General features: G+C 44.5%; 1 protein-coding gene and 1 long non-coding RNA gene across 4 annotated transcripts in view; both read right to left on the reverse strand.

The window, feature by feature from the left end:
- RORA (RAR related orphan receptor A) overlaps nucleotides 1-18134 on the reverse strand; it is a 1262587-nt gene that overhangs the window by 578783 nt on the left and 665670 nt on the right. The window lies entirely within an intron of this gene.
- The window catches only part of LOC148107039 (uncharacterized), a 75424-nt gene that overhangs the window by 38296 nt on the left and 18994 nt on the right, over nucleotides 1-18134 (reverse strand). The window contains exon 1 of the long non-coding RNA XR_015723207.1: nucleotides 1-18134. This exon is cut by the window's left edge and continues 17596 nt beyond it; it is cut by the window's right edge and continues 18994 nt beyond it. This is a non-coding gene — a long non-coding RNA (uncharacterized LOC148107039).

The following is an 18134-nucleotide window of genomic DNA, read 5'->3' on the forward strand; positions in this document are numbered from 1 at the left end:
TGGTGATTGAAGGCAGTACTACAAAATAAACTTTTACCTCCGTTAATTCAAATATGGCTCTTGAGTTATAACTTTTCTTGTCAAGTTCATACATATAGAAGCATATACTGTCTTCCTTCTGCACTCTAATTAGCAATTATTAAATACAGAAATTTTGATTCTCACTAAAGCACAAGGTATGCGTTCTCTCTTAAGGTTCTCATCTTACTTCTCAGGATATTATCAAGGATGCGCATATTCCAGGGAAAGCATAAACCTTATTTCGACTTAGCTATCAGAGATGGGAAATTTTAAAAACGAAGGAAAAAGAATGAGTCTTAATATGCAATGCAAATGAGTAAATTTTATAAAAGGCAAAGATAAAAAATTATAATCCCTTTGGCATGCCATTCATTAAGAAAATTCTTCCTGGGGATTATGAGTTTTAAATATGCTCTGCACCTTCAATCATGTATTCATTCAATTCGACTAATATTTGTTGTGCATCCATTCATTCATTCAGTTCAACTAATTTATCAAGAACCCTCTACGTGTAAGGCTCCTGCCAGGTGTAGGAGATTGAGGTCACCGGCATCAACATGGACCTGAGTGTGCCAATCAAGACGATGTAACCCTGTGCTTTTTCAGAGCATGCTTTGTGGACCAACACGGTCCCCACCCTGGTCATTACTGGTCTGGAGCGAGAGAAGTTCAGGAACTGAGAGTAAGCTTTTAAAACCTTTCACGTAAATTTGACATTTTATGTCTGGTAACTTCAATTAAAAAAAAATGGGGGCTTGTATTTTTAAATTGCTTTTTTCTTTTTAATTGTATCGTATAAAAGTATTCATCCACAATGGACTGAACACAGAGGAAGTCTGAGGAGGCTTGCTGGAGGAAAGAGCCCAGGAGAGAGAGAATGAGAACGGGAGAGGGAGAGCAAGGGAGTAAGCGCCCTTCAAGCAGGGAAGGGTACCAGGGAGCAGTCCAAAAAGGCTTCCTGGAGGGAGTGGCATTTGCACAAAGCCTGACAGGACAGCAGAATCTGAAGGCAAAGACTGGGGAAAAGGCCTTTTGAGGCAAAGTGAAATGAGGAGACAGGAAGTGAAGGGTCATACAGGCTACAGCATGTGTTTAAGTCTCTGAAAAGCAAAGGGCAGGTGAATAACAATAGTGACTAACATTTATAGAATACACACTGCAAGGCCGGCTCTGCTGAGAAGATAGTGGGAATGATCTTATTTGTTCCTTCCAACTCCCTGCGGGGACACTGATTTGTGAACACAGCTCTCGGGCAGAGGACAGTTACCATTCACAGACAGAGGGGCACCAACTCTGTCTCCTCCTGGATGAGAGGGTGGGGCTAAGTTGGGTTTGTAAATAATCTATTTAAATGAAAGACATAAACTTGTCCTGGAGGTTTACAATGGTGATGTGAGCCCAAGGAGGAGTAAGCAGGTGAGCAGCAAAGCATGGGCTTCTTAGGTCCCACGAGACCCCCTTTGCTGCACATCCTTCCTTCGTGACCTGGGGAAAGCTCCCCTGAACTGGGTGCCTCTGGTTCCTGCTAAGAGCAGCCACCCAGCATTGGCAGGATTTTGTGCCTCTACCTAATTAAATACAGACCTTAATCTAATCTTAGGAGACGTGTGTTCTGCTCTTACCAGTTAGTACAGAAATCCGGCATTTGCTTTTAAGTAAGTGTGATGTGACTTGCACAGATGATTCGAACTCGGGCCTGGCTGCCTCCAGAGAGGGAGAAAGTAAGGCTGGCATGGTGGGTGGAGGCCAGGAGACACCTGGAGGCCCAACTCTGGGCTCAGGATGTGGGCTTGGAGCCCAAAGACAGTAGGGGGCTAATACAGATGGATGGGGCATAAGAACCGTGTGGGAGGTTTTTCACCTCCACAGAGAACATTCTTTGGCTTCATAGCAAGATACTACGGCAAATGACAAAGTTCCTCTTGTGGCCCTAGGTCACTGGTCCTCTTGAGGAAAACAAAACAAAAGGCTGATTTAACCAAGTCAGCTCTTCCTAAACCAGGTCCTTACAGTGTCTACAGTCATTCCCAAGTCCACGTGTTGCAGACGAGGTCTTCAAATGTCTAGCTAGGGAGCTCCTGAACCTGCTTTTAAAAATTTATATTATGTATTTTATAACATATAAATGCAATTAGTAACATTAAAAATATACCCCCACAGGCACACGTACACACACCCACCTCCACCTTGAGGCAGACTGTCCTTGAGACGCGGCACGTAAGGGGCATATGTGGTCTTGTCCGTTTACGAGTTTGGGAGGCACTTCAGCGACCTTTAAGATGTCGAGCGCCGTAAAAACCAAAGTGCCTGTTATCCTGGTGAATCCGCTGTCATTGCCAAAGCAAAGCGAGAGACACAGTGAACCATGGCAGCCCCGAATAGCTATTCTTTGAGGGCCAAAAATCATGATTTTCAATGTTTTTCCATCCAAAATAGGGGAACATTACTCACTAGGGCTGACACCGTTTCCTGCCCCCTGAAGCTGACTTTGTATGCCAGCAATACAGCCTCGAAAGAAGCCCTTAAAACAGAAATGTCACTCAAAAAATTCCTCATTTCAGCCAACACAGCTTTGGGTTTAAACTTCACTGTGAGACTAAAACTTTGGCTTACCACGGAGACGACTGGGGAGACTTTAAAAAAAAAAAAAGACAACAACAAAAAAACAACCGGCAACCCTGGCGACTGACGTCCCTGCTCCAATCCATGTCACCGCTGCCCTCTCTCCCAAGGCCAAGGGAACCCTGGAGAAAGGGACAAAGGGCTGAAATTTCAGCTTGAACCACACGAGCGGCACGCGCTCCGAAGCATTTAATACTCAGGTGAGTTTCAGCTTTTAAAAAACCCTGTCAACGGGGCGCCTGGGTGGCACAGCGGTTAAGCGTCTGCCTTCGGCTCAGGGCGTGATCCCGGCGTTGTGGGATCGAGCCCCACATCAGGCTCTTCTGCTGGGAGCCTGCTTCTTCCTCTCCCACTCCCCCTGCTTGTGCTCCCTCTCTCGCTGGCTGTCTCTATGTCTGTCGAATAATAAAAAAAAAAACAAAAAAAAAAAACCACAAAAACCTTGTCAAGATAACGGCCAGACCACTGACTCCTTCAGCATCCATTCCATCAAAGGGGGAAATTATATTAATAGGACTTTTAGCAGGAAAAAAATCCGTTGCCGTGAGGCCTCGTTGTCGAATTTCTTCACTGTACCCCGGTTCAGCGAAGTGTCTGTTGGTGAGAAGCTGGGTTAACATTTACCTCTGTTGCCTGAAAGAACTTACCCAAGTTTCCACCAGTAAAAACCCTGCAGACAAACGCTACACCTGCAAAACAATTTCACAAGCTTCGGGTCTGTAACCCCCTCCGAGGAAGCCGGTTACATAACTAACTGGCTTTTCAGTGAGGACAGCTATCCTTACACCTCGCCCTGGTCGTGGAAATCCGCCAAAGCAGCCTTACCCCTTCTGATGGAGGGTCTTGGCCGGTATTTGTCCCCACACAGGGCCACAGACAAGCCCCAGGGTCTCAGTACACTGGCTCTCTGCCTGGAGGTTGTGAGAACTCCTTTGTGACATCGAAATAGCATGTCGACTCCCACATGATTCAACTAATAATTTCAACCCATTAATAAAAAATTATTTAGCAGTGCTTTAAAACAAATACTTGTTTATAAGTCCCAAAGCCATCTACATGTATTTGCAAAGGAGTAGTGTAGAAGACGTTACGTGTGAAATGGCGAGGCGCTGTTTGACGGTGGGAGGTATGTGGATTCCCACACCCCTAGAGAAGACTCAGAGGTCCGTGGGGATCCAGCACCCACAGGTTTGGAATCCTGGGTCTGGCCCAATGCAGACACTGCTCTCTTTCATATCTCCCGAAAGCATGAAGGAGCTGGCTTTCAAGTCTTTTAATTTTGTCCTTTTTACTGGGAGGTGCTCCACTATGAAGGCTTTGTAACGGATATTCAACGAAATGCAAATATGAGCCACATTCAAGGGCACCATTTAAAATGAAAACCCACACAAGATCTCTCAGCAAACCACTGGTTTTCAAGTTTTAAAGGGAGCTTGGCTGACGTGAAAGACTGGACACTTGATCCTGGACATGCCGCTCCACACGGCCCCCCACCACAGTCCTACTGGTGCTGAGCATGGAATTTCCAAAACAGACTCCCTCCAACAAAGCCAAGAACACATTTTTGTGGCTTCAGAGTGAAGGGAGGTTTCTCTTTATTAGAGAGAGGTGGCAATGCTAAATGGACTCCTTTTCCCTCCCTCGTATGATACCAGTCTCAGGAAGTCAGCCTCCCCAGAGCAGTGCATCAGGAAGGCAAATGCCTCTGTGAAGGTGCCACACGGTTGGGGACACTTAAGTTGGCCCAAATAGACTTGGAAAAGAAGAAGCAGTTTCAGGACCACAGCCTCTCTGAAGCCAGGAGGACCTGCACAATTTGGGCACAAAACTGAACAATCTAGTCATTATTCTACAAAGAGCACCCAAGGGCCGGAAATCTAGGAAGTAGTCAGTGAGGGGGCGGGTTTCCATGATGGGGGGGGTGGGGCATCATGAGCTCGGTTCTAAGGGAAGCTGAAGAAGCTCTCAGTAGCAGAGGGAAGCTACTTGGGTAGGGTGAGAAATAGTGAGCCACGTGTGGGGGAAACAAGGTACTTTGGTGGGTTGGCTCAGTATCAAAGTAAGACCCACCACGAAAGAAACAGCCTGTGTAGTCCAGGCAATTTAGAGGCGACCCACAAGAATCCACTGCGGGTCCTTCAAAGCTTTCTCAAAAAGCAGTCTTGATGGAGGATAAGCCATGTTAGCAACAAGGGGCAAGAGGAACGGAGAAGGCAAGACACCCAGCTATAAACTGGTGGTAATCACTGAAGTGAGATGCAGATGGCATTAGAAAGGAGACAGGGGGTGAGAAAATGTAAATTAAGGGGCACCGCTGACGGATGTCTCCTCCTGAGCAAGTCATCAGGCTTATTGGCTAGCCGGGGGACCCATTTCAGAGTTTTCGGTATAGACCGAACAGGACATGGGTTGACCATGGGCATCACTGGCCTGAAGGAGGAGTACTGGAACCCCAAAATCTTCTCCTAACGACCTCGCAGCCCAGTCACCTGTCCCTGGACACCCCATCCTGGACATCCCATACCAAGCCGTCATGCCTTGGAAGTGAACAGATATAACGAGGTAGCAAAATAGAGAAATCCACCAGATGACAGCTATCAGTGAAACGTGAGATTTTCAAGTTGGAGAGGACATAAATCTCAAACAACGTGCTGCTCATTTTCTGGAGACGGCAGAAGGCGAGCAAGCGAATGTGCTGTCCCCAGGACCCGAGAGCTGGACCCAGGGGTGCTCCGTGAGCTCCATTCCTGGCTTTTCCACTGATACACTGGATAAAGCGAAGAGGTTTTTTATTTTTTTTCCTGAGCCTCCGATTCTGCATTGTAAATAGAAAAGATAGAACTAAATGGCTTCTAGGTCCCCGCTAGCACTAACTTCTTGTGTGATCAATGCTCCTAAAATTGCAATGTGTCCAGGTGGGGAAGTTCATTTACCCCCCATCTGGTTTACGCTCACTTAAGGGAGTGATTTCTTTCCTCGGAGGCTCTCATCTTGCCCATTATTCAGAGTGAGTTGCCTCCTGGTGTGCTGTCAAAATACATCAGCTTCAAAGACAAACACACACCTTTCAATCCAAGGCCAAGATAGTTTACTGTATAATTTATGATAATGTTAAGTCTGTTTCTCATAAATGTTAATGGTGCCACTTTTTTTCATAGATGGGTAATTCTCAGAAAAGCAGCTGGATGTTAAAAGTTACATTTTCTTTTTAACAACATAACTGCCTCAGCCAACAAATCCGATTAAAACAAAATAAAACTCCACTGGGTTGCAGGCAAAGATTCTGTTAATGGCAGTAAGTAAATCCAAAAATAAAACCATTCAAAGATTCTGTTCTCATAACTGTTTATCTACCATGATTTGGTTAAGTTCACATTCACAGACTTTCCTCCACTTTAATGTGTAGGTATTAATAGAGAAATAATCTTTTTTTTTGCCTTAATTCTTGTTCTTTCTTTTCCCATAAGTTGCTGAATTTGTTGTATATGAATATTAGTATAATATGCCTAATAACCTCCCAAAGTAAATTCTTTCCTGCTAAAAAGGTTTTGCTATCAGTTATTCAACTTTTTCTCATTTCTAGAATTAACAAAACTTAATTTGAAATAGAAATGCCATCATTTCATCTATTATTCCCGAAAGAATTGTTTTGATTGCCAAATGTGTTTGAAATATTTTGCCTCAGATATCGGGAACCTGGGTTTCGGAACTGCTTGAATCTTTCAAAGTCATTCCCTGACAAAAGAAATTGAGTTACTAAGTTCAGGTCATCTAGCGTCCTGGGGACTTCCAAAATTCTGTATTTTCTATTTTGAAGCACCATACAGTCCATCAAAATAAGAACGTAAGTATACTTAATTATTGATATTACAAAATACAGTAACAGATTAACATAAAGAAGATTTCAGAAGTCCACAACGGAACAGCCAGAAGATCATAAAAGAATTAGGTTCAGTGTCCTCCAATTCAGTGGCCTCAGGACACCATGGTTCTAGTCTCTCTTCCACTTGATTACCTTGCAGCTTTACTGATTGTTTCATTCATTCTTTAATTTGAATTTGACAGCAAGATACTGTGCTGAGTATTGGTTACAGACAAGTAGAAGACAGTCTCTGCTCTCACACAACCCACAGTCCAGGGGAGAACGAGCCACACTGGCAGATAATCCCACAACGTGGGTGTGCTGACAAACATACAGAGAGCATTAGGAATAGAAATGGGCGGAGGCGATGGGGGCAAGGTCAGGGCTTCAAGGTTCCTTGAAGAAGGTGATGCCTCTCCAAAGTCTTAATACCTGCCCTGTCTTGGCTTCACAGGCCACCTGTGGGGCTCTCATAAGGGCGAGCTTGGAAACGAAAGCACAAAGAGCTGGACGGGAGGGATTTTCCAGGGCGAGCAAGGAGGCTGCAGCCTAAGGGGAGTTCTCCTGCGTCTCTGGTTCTTGAGGAAAGCATCCAAACATGATTTGGAGGAGGGTTTCTAAAAACCCAGCTTCAGCTGATTTTCTCAAGCTTATTTGTATTTACAGAGGATGGAGAATGAAAGGAGTGTATATGTCCATTTCACAGATGAGGAAGTTTAGGCACAGGGCCCAGACAGAGAAGATTCTACTGGGGGGTGGGGGGAAGCCTCAGCTAGAGGTCCAGGAGAAGCCCACCCAGCGTCGTGATGGTGGGACAGGGCATTTTCCTTCCATCACACTCCCCTCCTGCCAAAAACAGAAGCCGTGATTTTCTCTTGGTGATTTTTTTTTCCTTCCTCAAAACAAGTCAGTAAGGAAACAAAATCGACATTTAAAACTTCCAAAAATATTTTTGAAACACTTTTCTCCACTTCTTTCCAATGCAGACAGAGCAGGTTTCAAGGCTTAATTCCTTTCTCCCGTGAACTGAAGGTGGTACTGACAAGCCTGTCGTGAGCACCTATGAGGACTTTAAGTGCAAGAGAAAATAGGAAAAAAGGAATCCCGTGGGGGTTGGTGTCCTTGGAAGACACTGGAAAGAAGGACTATCCGCCCAAACTACCCAGTTGAGGTCTGGGAAGGTCCAGTCCACAGACAAGGAAGGACAGCCACTGTGGAGAATGGAGAGGAGGTCAGGTTCAGGGACAGTCTCTGGGCCTGCCTGGAAGAGGACAACTTCCCAGAGACCTCCTCAAAGATAATGTGCCATCAGAGCTCACCCCGCCACTGCCCCCCAGGTTAGCCAAAACGGCCACAATCAAAAATTAGACTTAACGCACCTGTTTCCTGTATCCCTCCCATCATAATCAATTCTTATGAGTGAAGCAAATGGCAGTGGATGGTTGAGGTGCCCCAGAACTAACTCGTTTGTTCTATGCACACTTGGTGTGCTTGCCCTAGGGATATGAAGAACCAGAGAAATCTGGTCTTTGTACTGGAGAAGTTCCTAGCACCGAGAAGAACACCTACCCCCTCACTCTGCGGTACAAAGTGTCAAGGCAACAAGAGGTTAGTACACATGCTGGGGGCATACCGGTGGGCAGCGTTAAGAGGTTTTTGAAACAGAGCTGATGGTAGGGGAGAGCATGGGTACAAGGCTATGTAAACACACTGTGCATTTGGGGGAAGGAGGAAAAGCCAGTGTCAGATCCAGTGTGGATGGCCACCTGCTAGGGTTGTGGTTATCAGCCCTCGCTACCCATCTGAAACACCTGGAGAAAATACACACACACACACACACACACACACACACACACACACACACACACACGTGTGCGCCAAATATCCTGCATGTTGACAGGGGTGGTGGTTACAGGATGTATTCCTACGTAAAAATTCATCAAACCATGCACTTACGATACATGTACTTTATCTTAAATCACACCTCAAAAAAAGTTAAAATATTAATCCCCAGGTCCCCACTCAAAACCAATTAAGTCAATCTAATATATAAGGAGGGCTGAAGACCATTGTTTTATGCAGCCAATTAAAAAAAAAAGCAAAATCCCCCATTTAAAAGCCACAAGTCTTTTTAACAAGAATCAAAGCCTTATATTCCAATATCTGCTAAAGAAAATTATTAAAAACAAATTTATTGGGGGTCCCGTTAGTGCCCTTTGTTGAAACAAGCATTATCTCCAATCCTTTAGCATCACCCTATAAAACTAGGTTCTAAGAGGCCCATTTTACTGACAAGGAAACAGAGGTGAGAGGTTATTCTCTTGCCCAAGGGCACACAGCTAGGAAGAAGCAGAATTGCAGGGCTGTATGTAGTACAGTGATGTGTGGTTCTCCTGAGGAACCCATGCATCCCTTCTGCAGGGAATTACTAAATACCATCAAATGACTCAGAGAGCCCACGATCTCTCCTACCTGAGCTCTAACAATTTCTCAAAGTGGGAGCTTGTTTTTAAGATCTTATTTATTTATTTGACAGACACAGAGAGAGAGACAGCCAGCAAGAGAGGGAACACAAGCAGGGAGAGTGGAGAGGAAGCAGGCTTCCAGCAGGGAGCCTGATGCAGGGCTGGATCCCAGAATCCCAGGATCATGCCCCGAGCTGAAGGCAGACGCTTAACAACTGAGCCACCCAGGCACCCCTCAAAGTGGGAGCTTTTTGCGACAGCACTTATTTCTGCACACGAGCAAGCCTGAAGTCAGCAATGATTACATTGCCCCTTAAAGCCCTTAGCCACCTGCATGTCTCTTTGTCTTTGTGGGTCTCATCGTAAGCAATTCATTTCAGCTTCAGTCCATACCAGAATCTCAGATCTGTTGTGCCGAGAGCAAGAACAAATGCCCTCCTAACAAGACTCTGGGCATCACTAGGGTTGCCTGCAATCCCAACTTCCTAAAAGCCATATTCTTCATGAGCAGATAACAAAGCTCGTAGGAATGGAAGAAACTGCACAAAAGCAAAAAATGACAATTCAGAACACACACCCATCGAGTGACGGCATTAAGGAAATCCTCAAAGCCCTTAGCAACGTAGCTGCCAAAAGAAAAAAAATGACTTATTAAAAAAAAAAAAAAGGCCCAAGCAGAAGTTATAATAAGGATCCGTATACATACTGCATGTTATGAAAATTACTGCAGCATTAAAAGTGGTAATAGCATAATGTCATCTAGTGTGTATGAAATCCCGGACAATGTAAGATGGGTGGCTTAGCATAAAGGCTAATACCGCCTAGAAACACCAGGGAAATAAGAACTGCACGTAAGAAGAAAAATATTCTCTTGGTGTTTCTTGATCACCTTTCTCGGGGCTTGCAAGGGAGTAAACAGTGTTTCCGGATGGCACCTCAGCATTCCTTGGCACTCACACGACTTTCTTTCTTAAGCCAGGCTCTGCTGTTTGAGCTGAGAAGTTTTGGTGGTCTTTGTTTCCCGTTATTCCTTCACTCCCTATTCCAAGATCTCACAATGGATAATGGAGAGTGGGGAAGAGGGACTGGGAATGAAGAGAGGCGGCTGAAAAGGGGCATTTTTGGTAAACTGAAACCTACGGAAAGGAGGTGTGTGCCAATGGGAGAACCACAGAGCTGGAATGTATTTAAAGGTGTCCGCTCCAAACTGATTTTGAAAGGAGGCAACCAGGCTTAGGGCACCAAAGGGACTTGCCTGAGGTTACAAAGCTGGCTTCCTGGCAGAACTGGGCCTAATAAAGCCCTAACTTACATTAACGGCTCCAGAATGCTTTCAGCCCTTTCCCAGATAGGATGTCATGAACGTCCCTTTTTTCTGGAGGAAGAACTGAGGCTAAGGGCATCTGATTTCTGCCTAAGTGTGTACGACTAGCCAGGTGTGTGGTACGCTCCTCTGATACCCAGAGGACTGCCTGTGGGAGGGGTCCACGCGAGGCTTCAGTAGTCCTGAATCACCCCAGATGGCGCGGAGCCATCGCCCTCTGCCCACACCCGTTAAGGGAGACTGCATGACTGGGTAAAATATATTCGGGCAGCTGCAGGCACGTGCTGCACTGAGAAAACTGAGACAAAGGCTCGGGGTGTTTGGGCACAGGGAAGCTGGATTACAAAGGTACATCACTTTCAGATTCATTTGCACATTTTTCCTCATAAGAAAATTAGGCTTTAATGTAACCTCAATTTCAACCTTGTTGCTTTATCGCCTAAAGCCCATTAGAGAGCTATTTCCCAGGGCCAGGAACTTATGATTGGAGGTCAGGAGGCTGGGGTTTTAATCGACTCATGATGAGGCTTCTTTCCTGGGGCTCCACTCCTCGGTCTCAGCTCTGCCCTATTCTCAGGGGGGATGGTGCTCCCTACATAGGCACTGAGGATTTTTCTTAATACACCAGAGGCTGTCTTAAACTGCTAGTGTGTGTGTGTGCGCGCTCGTGTGTACACGGAGCTTGGGATGGGGCAAAGCTGTCAGTGACTCACGGCCCAACGTATGTCAAAACAAAGCAGCTAATGCATCATCCCAAATAATACAAGAGCAGTGTTGTCTTGTCTGTCCCTTCCTCCTCTTCCTTCCCCTGGGCTACATCAGGGTATCTAATACACTGTCGGGTGCACAGGCAGAGCCTCTAAGGAGTTTCCTGTGGACCAAGACAATGAATCTCCCCAAAACTCCTCATTGCTACTTACAGATTGGGAATGTTCTACCCCCCTGATTCTTAAACTTAGATCCATACTGAAAGTGCCCTGGTAGTCTTATGGGGAGGGGGGGAGGCTGATACTTGAGCTCCCCCATTCCTACCAGAGTCTGATGGGATTGGTCTGGGGTGCAGTTGAGGCATTGGGATTTTTCTTTTTTCTTTTCTTTCTTTTAAATATATTTATTTGAGAGAGAGAGAAAGAGAGAGTGCACAAGCACAGGCAGGGGGAGGGCAGAGAGACTCTCAAGCAGACTCCTCACCTAGCACAGAGCCCAATGCAGGGTTCTGTGCTTGATCTCATGACCCCGAGATCATGACCTCAGCCAAAATCAGGAGTTGGACACTTAACCAACTGAGCCACCCAGGGGCCCCTAGGCACTGGGATTTTTAAGTACCGCTTCCTCTCCTCCTTCCTGGGGGTTGTACTATGCAGGCAAGTTTGAGAACCATGGCTCCAGCCTGGGCCTAAGGGAGATTTCCTAGCTTGCCGCAGACCCCAAATGTCTTCCCACCTTCCATGTCCACCCCTACCAAGGAAGAGGGAAGGCTGTCCTCTCCCTCCATGCTGGGGGCCAAGCTTTTCAGGCACTGCACAGCTCCAGGTAGGGTGCTGGGGAGAAAACAGGAGCAAATGACTTATGACTGCTTCGAAGTCCTCAAAGTCTCTCACTGTACTAAATAAAATGCTTATCAGGCCTCAGACTTCCGTAAGTACAAACAACCACAGGAGGCCTTGCGAGGTTCCTTACCTCTAGGAGCCCAGCACCACGCCGGCTCTGCCGACTGCCTTCAAAGCACAGCTCCCTCGCTGCTCCCCAAGGCCAGCCGCCCGCCTCCTGGCCCATTATGCAGCCTGGCATGGCCGCCTCCCTCCCCAACACCATTAAGGTATCGGCTCCTTTTCCTTTAAGCCATTCTCTTATCAGGGCTCAGAGATAATGCAATCACTAGGAAAACGCTGTTTTTATATTCTAGTGGGTACAGCTTATAATAATTCATGCTGGTAGGTTTTGTTTCCCGTGTATTCGGGTCCTGACTGCAGTCTACCTCCAGGCAGGAACAACATGGATGCGCTGGATGCGGATTCAGCACCCTCTCTGTCCGATTACGTAAGAGCAGAGTGTGGACAGGCCTCACAGGTCTGGCTTCTCACAGAGCAGCTCAGAAAGACCTAGAGCAGAAGGCCGAACTTGAACATGGCTTTCTAGCCAGACAATCCCAAGAGAAGAATAACCCGGTAGCTTCCGGCACAGGTTAACTAAAAGCAGTGCTTTGTCTGGACTGGACTGGGTATTAACCTTTTGTTTTTTCTCAGCATCATTTTCCCCTCAATCTCCTACTTTTCAAATCCAGCCTGACTGCAAGAAAACCTCGATCCTGACCGAGGGCCTGCTGCTAATGAGCCTCGTAAACGAGTTACCCTGAGCTCCTCTTGGGCCTCAGTTTTCCTATCTAGTGAGGAGATCACACTTGATTAGATGACTGCTAATCTTCATTCTGACCTCGTGTGCCTCGATGACTGTGATCCCTTTTTAGTCCGTTCTAATTTTTAGGTCTTTCCAGCATCTATTCCACAGCTGGCAATAGCATTGTTATCTGTCCATCCCTGTCCACCCCTGAAAAAAAAAAAAGGATGTGTTCGGGTTGGTGGGAGAGAAAGGATGAAAATAATTCCATTTTTAAAATCATTATCAACGCTTCGTTTTCTTGCAACATTGGTGGCATGAAAATAAATTAGCTATAAAATATAAAACTGCCTTTTTCCACACTAAATGTCATATTTTACATCTATTAACATTAGTATTCATGTCAAAAGCCAATTATCACATTATTGCAAAAAGCACATCTTTTGAGGACAAAAAGGGATGAGGATACTATAGACGTGACATTCAATACCCTATGTATATTTATGTAAACTAACGGAGTTTGGGTGCATTCTTGATATTGCAGGCGGAGGCTTGATCAAATTACACAACAGGGGACCGCTGCTGTTGTTTACCTGCAGAGCCATTTCTTTCTTAGTACTATCTGGTCACAGAATATGTGTACTCTACTACTCCGACGGTGTTCAAACAAGAGAGCCCAGAACGGCTACTCGTTTTGCCTGAATTTATGCTTATTTCAATTACATAGCAAATCATTCTGCTGGTTAGAATATCAGGAATGTGAAATGGTATGACTTGATCCCAACTGTTCTAAAAATTAGGTTAGAACAAAGTATCTTTATTATATTATTTCGGTGGGCTTTCTGTGAATGTTTTTTTTTTTTTTTTTTTTTTTTAACTGCTAAAGCTTCTAATTCCTTCGTTTGGCAAATACCATTACAATTGTGCTTGTTTTCCATCTTCCCCCATTTCTCTTCCCAGCTGAATTAGAATCTCCAACAAGGATGAACCTAAAAATGTCTATTTTCCACCAAAACCGTGCTATCAAATGCTCTTGATTTGAATAAAACCAGTGCTATTAGTACATTTTTAAAAACCAACTAGCTAGAAGGTAGTGCAAAATTGTCCTATTTCCTGTGAGCAATATTATAGCCACAGGTGCTGTGGCACGGGATCCGGAAAAGCCAAGCTGCACATCGCAAACCCAGACTATAAAATCAGTTGACCCAAGTATTAATGTTGTGATCTTTTTTGAAGTCTCATAGTACCTTAAATTATAGTTTTGCAGCTGAGTAATGAGAGCTGGGAAGATTTCTGGTCACTTTTCTTTAGAGAGTCTCCCCCAAGGCTCTAAGGAATTACCCTTGGCTATCATGACCCGTTCCGCTAGTCAACAATCAGACCTTGATTCTCCATATCCACCGAATCAACAAAGGCTCTCAGAGACTTTTTTATGATTAACACACAGGGACTGTGAAGAATATTAAATGAGAAATTATCCAGAGTTGTAATTAACAAGTTACTACTCATTAAGAAAAGTCACCTTCCATGCTAGATGCCAGATACTTTTCGTGCCTTATCGGATTTACTCACCTTAACACGCCCCTGACCAACACACACACACCTGGTAAAGACTGTATTCCCATCGCACAGATGAGAAAACAGAAGCCTTAAGAGGCCATGTAACTTGTGCACAGACTCAAGACGAGGAAAGGGCAGAGTCACTACCGGAACCCCACAGCCTGCAAACCTGTATGTGCTGCCGCCAGCCGTGCCACGCCGCTGGGCTGAACCACAACGCAAGATAAAACGCCCAGGAAGAAAGGCACTTAGGTTGTTAAGCCAATAAGCTAAGGCAAACAACACTGTGTGTGTTTTATTCTTCTGATATATTTTTGGCAGAGAATAAACTGCCCTGGGAGAGGTATTGTGTAATTTCATTTGGAGCACTGTCCTGTAGCAGCAAACTGAAACACGCACACTAAAATCAGATTGCAATTAAAATCCAATTATAAATATATTACGATATTAGACACCTACCCAGGAAAGAGCCAGCAGGGGACCTTCTCTGAAAGGCAGTGTTTCACAGCCTTCAAACTGCTGCCATGTGTACTTCTGACTGTGCCCTCTGACCTTGAGTGTGTGTTGAACAATGCCTAGCAGCCTTTCTCGGAGAAGAAAAGGACTTGGTTTATTTCTCATGACGGAGTAACTTTAATAACAACATTATTACCGATTTATTTCGGAGGACGACATGTGAGGAATATTGTCTTCCCTGTGCAGATTATTAAACAAATTAAACACAGCACTTAAACTGGTGGGATTCGAGAGATGGAATTTGTGTAAAGTCAGGGAACAGGGTCACCGCAAATGGTCCACGCGTGACCTTCACACCCTTTAGGCCCTTTGTTTAAACAACCTGTTATTTCATGGACTTGAAATGTTTAGCAAATATTTATCCGAAGGAATGGGTCATCATTTCCCCACTACCCAAGATTTTCTTTTCTTATCTCATGATTCACCAACCTAATTAATGGAAACGTCAAATATGCAGAATATCTGATGATCCAGGAATTTCCTCCCAGTTGCCTTCTAGGAGATTTGGATTGCTGGCATTTGAGTGGATTTTCTTTAATTTGACAAAACATTTCAGCTACAGAACACAGGCTTCCAGTATTTTTCAACAGTTGGCTTTAAGTTCATTTGTCATCGTTAACATGGGCCACGCAGACAGGTCACCCAGCACAACTGCACTCACCCCTCCAGCTCTCCACATGAAGACAGGCTAGGGCTGGTTCTCAGTATTTTTCATTTATGAAAATGTCTAAGGGCCAGACGTCGGACCCCCCCCGCCCCGGTTTCTTTTTAAGTGGTCTGGCATAGACTACAAGTCCACACTGCATGCACCAACTTCTTACAGCTATAGGACAGGTGCTAATTAATCTACCTAATTATGCAATCAGTGGAACAGGCCTACCCATAGGATTCTAAATCTGGAGGAAAAAAAAATGGGAAGGGGAATGAAGGGAAAATGCTTTTGGTTTCACACTGGAATATAATTTCAGGAGTCAGCTTACTTGTCATTTCTGCTTAAGTTGGATTGATTCCTCTATTTCCCCTATATCCCAATTGCTGTGGGTTTTGTTTTTTCCTCCAGGGGTACACTTAAAAAGCACTAAGAAGAAAATTATAAACTGACCTGAGAATGATTGGCTTACCTTCATTTTCTCAACTGCAAATAAAGCAAGAAAAATAAACCCAAATACTACATAAACATAAGATCAGCCACACAAAATGTGCAAGACCCCAAATGACGCTGTAATTCCAGTAAGCTCCTGTTTGCCGTTAACCACTCACGGGGCTCATCCCTGGAATCCCCTGCACACCTGTACAAATGAATGTAATTACAGATACTATGAGCACAGACCTATGAGGCTGTTGATTATGTTAGAGAACTCAGGGATACAGGGAGAGAGAAATCCTGGGGTGTGCAATCGATTTTGTCACCTACACTCCCTTGGCCTTTCCAGCTTTACGGAAGGGTTGAAATGTTCTTTCTCTCATTCTCAACTGCCAGGAACACATATGAATGCTGTGATATCTGTCAGGGAAGGAGAGAGGAAAACTTCTGAATTTCCTCCAAAGCGGATATCAAGGGATCTATTCTCTCAGGGCACGATCCAGCATTGGCCATGCATCCAGAGAGAAAGGAAACCAAGTGATAAGTGGAGTCCAGTTGGCATGAGCACACCCTGGCCCCAGGAATGAGAACAACCCGTGTAGTCCTGCATGCTGGCTTACATCGCCACCCAAGAAGAAACACTGGCCACCATGGTGTGTCTGCCTAAGTCCCACTGCCTTCTTTCAATGCCCCCAACCCTTTAGAATCTAATAATTTAGTGTCACAAATTAAAATAGCTGAAAATAATTTTTTAAAAAATGAATAATTTAAGAATTCACATGTCTCGTTACCAGTAAATGACTTTCCAGCTGGGCAGAAAATCAAAATCTGCATTTGGCAGTTTTACAAGTCATTATGGAAATATGTCTACTCTTTATTTGATCTCCCATTTCTAGATAATCTTCTTTACTTCTAGAGATTTTTCTTCACTGTATGTTACAGAAGGTATTTGAAGAGGCAAAGAAAAAAATCAGGTACTGTTTGTGATTTGAGGACAAAATAAATAAATAAATAAAACGCCGGACTGTTCAAAAGGTCAATGTTTTCTTGAAAAGATAGGTTAAGTGGGAAAATCCAGATACAAAAGGCCACATGCTGTATAATTCCGTTTATGTGACATGTCCAGAACAAATACATAGACAGAAAGTAGACTGGTGGTTGCCAGGGGCTGGGGGAAGGGTCTGCTTATGGGGAGTGACAGCCACTGGGCACAAGGTTTCTGTTTGGGTAAGTGAAGAAGTTCAGCAACTAGATAGTAGTGATGGTTGCACAACCCTGAGTGTACTTAATGCCACCAAATTACATGTATTTATGTGGAGAAACAGGTAAAATTTTATGGTACGAGTACTTTACTACAATAAAAAAAAGGCGATGTTTTAAATGGTGTAATTTCAAATTTGCGTTTAATGAATGTCAAATGGATCAAAGGATCAGAAACTGGGCACTCTGCTCACCCGCCAGGACTTCATGAAGGATTCCAGAAGGAAAGGCCTCCATCTACCTGCTTTTCCTGCTCAAACCTCCTAATCCTGAGGTCTGTCTGCATCCGAAAGAGAGGCATGACTGAGAAGAGAGCCAGGAGGATGCAGACCATCCTCGGCCTCCCATCTTGGACAAACACAGTAGGCTAACAACGTTTCAGATGTAATCTATTTCTTAAGAGTATCTGCAGACAATAAGAAATTGAAGACGACTGCTTATAAACTCCAAAATGCTCTAGACAGTTACGTCCTGATCACGTCTCCCTTATCAAGAAAGAAGGAGAACAACAGGAAGGGAGTAAAAGAAGCAGAGAGATAATGGAGAGGAGAAGAGAGGACATTATTCGCAGAAACCTTCTCTTGAACCCTGAGTGACTAATATTTTTCCAATGCTCTGAAGAGGCATAACAATATTGGTTATAATAACATTGGCATAATCATGAAATTCGTTTTTCCATTCATGACAAGAAGATAACTCAGATTTCTTTTGGAAGGGATGACACATGTACACATCTGATTACTGGTAATAGTAGTTGAACTTAGTACGTGATCTTAGAGCTAGAAGAGGCCTTAAAACCTTCTACAGCACTCTCATCTCACAGGTGGAAAGAATGAGGCCCAGGGAGATAAAGTAAGGCCCCTGAAGATCTGAAAAGACAGTGACTTATGGTGGGCTTTGAAGATTCTGATGCTATAAAAATGGTAGGATCAAGTGAAAGCTTGGTCATTAGCAGCGTAAGAGGTTCTGGCAGCAGGATGGTGGCCAGACACGTAGTTACCAGACTTGGGTTCAAACTGTGTTTGCCACTTAATAGATAAAAAATACTAGGAGTAATACTTTCTTCTCTTGTGGCCTTGATTC

The sequence above is a fragment of the Ursus americanus genome, chromosome 36, assembly GCF_024610735.1.
Source record: "Ursus americanus isolate L20-20 chromosome 36, mUrsAme1.1.p, whole genome shotgun sequence".
Classification (NCBI taxonomy): Eukaryota; Metazoa; Chordata; class Mammalia; order Carnivora; family Ursidae; genus Ursus; species Ursus americanus.